The sequence below is a fragment of the Pristiophorus japonicus genome, chromosome 10, assembly GCF_044704955.1.
Source record: "Pristiophorus japonicus isolate sPriJap1 chromosome 10, sPriJap1.hap1, whole genome shotgun sequence".
Lineage (NCBI taxonomy): Eukaryota > Metazoa > Chordata > Chondrichthyes > Pristiophoridae > Pristiophorus > Pristiophorus japonicus.
Genome location: NC_091986.1, coordinates 147,608,638 through 147,614,637, shown reverse-complemented (window position 1 = coordinate 147,614,637; position 6,000 = coordinate 147,608,638).

Here is a 6,000-nt window from a genome sequence, read left to right as displayed (position 1 = left end):
CGGTGAGGAGACGTTCGGTGGTGGGGTGGCACTTTGAAAAACATCAAAAATTAAAGAATTGCATTCGACTTCGTTGCCCCAAATGTCTTCATCGAATGCCTAGCTTCCCGTTCTAAGCAAGCCTATTGCGCATGCACAGACCAGGGTCTGGTCCATACTAGGGCGTGCACCTTGGGGAGAGAGGAAAGAAGGTGTGAGTGCTTTGTCCTGCTGTTTTGAGCTTCTTGCAAAGCTACAATTAAAATATGGGGGCAATATTGACAATGCCATACCTTGTGCAAGCCTTCTGCATGATGGTGCTGCAGAGGAGAAGATTGATTAGGCATCATCACCTGAGGAACCTCAGAGCATGTAAGATGATGGGCAGGAGGCCTTACCCACATCGTATATATCGAGACAGACATTCATACCTGCACCTGAGTGATGCAGACTGTGTGAGAAGGCTGCGTTTCTGCAAATAAGTTGTAACCGAGATCTGTGAGTTAATAAAAGCAGATCTGCACCCTAGAAGCATCCGGAGGACTGTTTTTTCAGTTGAAGCAAAGGTTACAGCTGCACTTTCATTTTATGCATCTGATCATTCCAGGCCACACCTGGGGATGTGTGAGCCATTTCTCAACATGCAACACATCTCTGCAATCGGCAGGTGACTGCTGCACTATTTGCCCGGAGGAACGATTACTTAAAGTTCCCCATGACTGCCCAGGAAATGTGTGACAGGGCTGTGGGTTTCTCCAGGATTGCTGGCTTCTCAAAGGTACAGGACTGCATTGATTGTACGCACATCGCCTTGCAAACACCTTTGGAGGATTCCAATATTTACAGGAACAGAAAAGGCTTTCACTCTGTAAATGTGCAGCTCGTCTGTGACGACATGCATCGCATCATGGTAGTTGATGTGAGATACCTTTGGGAACACCCATGATGCTTTCATCCTATGCAAGAGCACTATATCTGCCATGTTTCAGCAGCAGCCAGAAAGGCAGAGCTGACTGCTGGGGGACAAAGGGCACGGCTGCGCTAACTGACTCATGACGCCCCTACATGTAACCCGGATCGAAGCTGACCGGGAATACAACATGTCGTACATTGCGACACGCAGCATAATAGGACCACTGGCATCTTGAAGCAGCATTTACTGTGCCTGGACTATTCTGAAGGCTACTTGCAATACTCCCCTGAGATTGTCGGTCAGTTTATTGTTGTTTGCTGCATGCTGCACAGCTTAGCCGTCATGAGGCAGCAGCAGCTGGCAGTAGAAGACCCACCTGAAGTGAGAGTGGCTGATGATGAGGAGGAGGATGCAGATGATGAGGAGGAGGAAAGCGAGGAAGCCATGCAACTAACTGAATCCGGAGCACAACGGCGGAGGAAGATGGGCAGTCGTGCCCCTTTAACGATTGCTCGAGCCTTGTGCCAGCAGCTCATCCGTGAACGCTTTGCTGCCTGAAGGCTCAGCGGCAACTATTCCACATGGACCATGTTTACTGTTTGTGTTATATCTTTAGATGCTCTGATAATGACTCCACGAGGCAATGTATTGCATTTGAACTGTAGTGACCGTAGTCCATTTAATATAACTCCAGAGTGAGGATCACATCTGGTGGCCTGCCTTTTATACTAGACCTGGCCCACCTGTACAGGTAACCTACAAGTCTCCCATTACAGTGCCCTCTGGTGGCACACCTAAGTGACCATACAGCTGGTGTACAAGTTTCCCATAGTAGTGCCCTCAGGTGGCACATCACATGTAATAATACAGGTAGTAACATGTCTAGATACATGACATTCTCCCAAAGTCCTTAGTGCAAATCGCCTTCATGCATTGACTGTGCTCTGGGCTTAGCTCTATCTGGTTGACCCTTGGAGGGTCGTTTCCATCTTGGGTGAGTAGGTGGTGTTTTGTTGGCAGTGGAGGTGCTGCTGGTTTCTGTTTGTGAGTCCATGACCACTCCATTCTCTCCCCCCACATATAGATTATGCCGGTGGCTCATTACATTCATATACATTCAAGTCCAGAAAAATAAATTTGCATTTACATCGTTACATTTGTGGTACAGTTGTGAGGCAAGTACATTTGACTGGTGAGGTACATTCTTGATAAATACTTGGACTCAGTACTGGTATCAGCACCGGTGCGTGAGGACAAACTAGTTCCAGAACTGCTGGGTGGTGTGCAGGTAGTCTGGTGGCAGCACGGTGCCCAGTGCTGGCAGTGGGAACCCGGTTGGCTCAAGTTGCCTGCTCTCGGGGCCTTTACCGTTGCTCCTAGCGTCGGGCAGGTTCACAGATGCCTGTGACCTCCTTGTCCTTTCCTTATGCCCTGGGACGCTGCTGCTCCCTGAGGAACAGTCGTCTAGCAGTGCGCAGGGAACTGCTGACTCGCTTGCCTGGGCATTACTTGGTTTCGGATCCTGGCTGGTCCCTGTACCATTTGGGAGGACAGTTGTGGGTGACTCTTCGTTCCCAGGTGTAACCTTGGTGGCGATAGGGTCTGGGGGCTGCGCCTTAGCGCGGTTTGCTCTTTCAGGCTCATGGCGGTTAATGCCATCGGGTGCCCGAGAGGTGGAGCCGATCAGGGGCAGGGTATCAATATCGGTGCTGTTGCCATCCTGAGATCGCTTGCTCTGCAGCTTGTCTATATTGTCTGCTTGTGGCCACACTCCGTGGTGCATCACTTTGGTCCCAGGGACGCAGGCTACAGCGTTGGGTAGCCCACTGGACCTGTGTGCTCCCGATGGGTGTTTGCCCATTACATAATCAGAATACAGTTGAAATCCTACATTGCACAATGTTTCATTACTCATTGTAGATAAACTGTAGCTCCAATTGCAATCGCATGACTTTTCTTTGCTTATTACGTGTCTAAAACTCTGATCATCAATTGCAAGTTTTACATTTAACTTACAGTTGCTATTACATTGATTGAAAATGTGGAACTGTCCCTTTAAGTGTGGTGAGTTGAAGGCCTCCTTTAAGAGAGCCTTGCTATCTTTACCCCAATTCTCTTCTTCGCTTGGTGTCACTTGTTGCTCCATCAGCGCTGCACCTCGTGGTCTGGCCGCCGCCATCTTTTTCTTCAGCGCTTCACCTCGTGGTTTGGGCACCATCTTTCTCCCCTCCATGATGTCAACTGCTATGATCCTCTTCTCCCCAGGTTCTGCCACCGAAGCTGGGAAGTCGCCTCTGAATCCGATTTTCCTCCTCCGGAGTCCTGCCACTGGAGCCTGGAAAGTGCGTTCGGGTCATCTCAGCTAGATAATCTCCATGCAGTTGTGCTGAGCGGCCTGTGCCTTGGGTGCTGTGCTGGTCTGCTCTCTGTTGCCGGATTCAACCTCAGGTGGGTGCGTGCTTTGCCTCTGAGCGCGGAGGACGTCAATTGCTGGAGGGGTGAAGTCTTCCCAGCTCCACTGGATCTTCTCCATCCACCTTCTTCCGAGTAGCGTTGGTCCATCACCTACAACAATCCACAGGGGTAACTCGTGCACCGCGCCATCATGGAGTACCTTTACATCCGCACTACCAACGATTGGGATAAGTTCATTGGTGTAGGTGCGCAGCTTTGCCTGAACTGGGACCAACTTGGGTCGTTCAACTTGATTGCCCCATAGCCTCTCAAAGGTTCTTGATTCATTACTAACTTGCTCGCCTCCGTGTCCAATTCTATGAAGACTGGAACACCATTTATCTCGACTTCCATCCTCAACGGGGAACATTCTGTGGTGCAGATAAACATTCCGTATACCTCATCGTGGGGCTAAGCTGCCTCTCTGACTATTGCCTCATAATCCGCGCTGGATTTATGGCCATCTGCAGACTCTTCATCAACACAGTGAGTCATATTTCTTTTACACATTCACTGGAGGTGGCCCTTTGTGCTGCAGACTTTACACACATAGTCTTTAAAACGGCACTGGTGAGCCCTGTGATTCCCTCTGCAACGCCAGCATGGTGCTACTCGATTAGCCTCCCTCGGCGGACTCTGAGATAAGGGACTCAGGGGCCTGTTCCCTCTTTCCTGAGGAGATTCATGTTCTACAGTCCAGCCTCTAAAAGGCGCCATTCTGTGTACAGTACTTGCCAGGTTTGAGTCCGGAGGATGGGTCATCCGCCTAGAACCGCAGGTCGAGGTCATGAATGCTTGGCTCATGGTGATGGCCTTCTGCAGTGTGACTGTGGTATCCGCAGATAGAAGGCCCTCGTGGCCAATTCCGATGACAAAGATATCCCGCAGCGCTTCAGTGAGGCGATCGTTGAAATCACACGGTGCCGCCAGCCTCCTGAGGTCTGCAGCATACTTCACAATTTCCTGGCCTTCGGGCCGTCGGTTGGTATAAAACCAGTGTCTGGGTGTGCAGATGCTCTCTTTGGGCTTGAGTTGTTCTTGGATCAGCGTTACAAGCTCCTCATAGGTCTTGGTCGTTGTCTTCGCCGGTGCCAGCAAATCCCTGACGAGGCCATAGACGGTGGGCCTGCAACTGGTTAGCAGGATAGCTCTGCGTTTATCAGCCAGTGTGGCCGGATTATCACCTGCCAGGTCATTTGCTGTGAAGAAATGATTGAGCCTCTCCACAAAGGCGTCCCAATCATCACCATCGGCAAACTGCTGCAACGTATCAAGGTTAGCCATTTTCGCGTGAAAGTCCGTAGTCTTGTCGCCAATTGTTATATCTTTGGATGCTCTGATAATGACTCCACAAGGCAATGTATTGCACTTGAACTGTAGTGACCTTAGTCCATTTAATATAACTCCAGAGTGAGGATCACACATGGTGGCCTGCTTTTTATACTAGGCCTGGCCCACCTGTGCAGGTAACCTACAAGTCTCCCATTGCAGTGCCCTCTGGTGGCACACCTTAGTGACCATACAGCTGGATTACAAGTTTCCCATAGTAGTGTCCTCTGGTGGCACATCATATGTAATAGTACTGGCAGTAACATGTCTAGATACATGACAGTTTGGACCTGTTCCGTAATGTTGTGCTGTGTTAATAGAGCAAATAATATAAATGATTCTTCTTTAGTTCAATGGAACAAATAATGTAAATGATACAGTTATAATTTAAAATATATTTTGTTCAAAAGTTTAACACTTGTTTATACCTAACTTAAGTTTAATAAAAAAATATTCTTGTATCAAACTTTAAAGTTTTCAGTTAAGATCACTTACAAACTTTAAGATCACTTACAAACTTTTAAACTTGTAAATTTACATCACTTACAAAAAACTTTTAAGTTGATAACAGTTACAAAAGTAACAATCATCATCATCATCATCATAGGCAGTCCCTCGGAATCGAGGATGACTTGCTTCCACTCTTAGCATAAGTTCTTAGGTGGCTATACAGTCCAAAACGAGAACCACAGTCCCTGTCACAGGTGGGACAAATAATCGTTGAGGGAAGGGGTGGGTGGGACTGGTTTGCCGCACGCTCTTTCCGCTGTCTGCACTTGATTTCTGCATGATCTCGACGACGAGACTCGAGGTACTCAGCGCCCTCCCGGATGTACTTCCTCCATTTAGAGTGGTCTTTGGCCAGGGACTCCCAGGTGTCAGTGGGGATGTTGCACTTTATCAGGGAAGCTTTGAGAGTGTCCTCAATTCCATTCCTCAGCATGCGACCCGCCACCACCTCAGTAACAATAATAATAATAACAACAACAACAACAACAACAACAACAGCAGCAGCAGTAGCAAAGAATGGCTGCACCCATCTCGCCTCCACCTTATTCTAAGACGGCCTGCAGCGCTTGGGCTTGGTGACTCTACCCCTGCCTGCAGGTGGCGGCACATCGTTTCTCGGTTTGGTACCAAGCTTATTCTATCGAGCATCTCGGGTACTGTGCACTTCTTAATGGGGGGGGCTTGGGCAGGTGGTAATGTGGAAGGCCCGGCTTGGGCCTCTTCAGAGATTGGTCTGGGGATTGGAGTGGGAGTGGCAGTTGATTCCATCATTGGCCGCGGGGTCTGGGCAGGTTCCCTTATCGCAGCAGCTAACT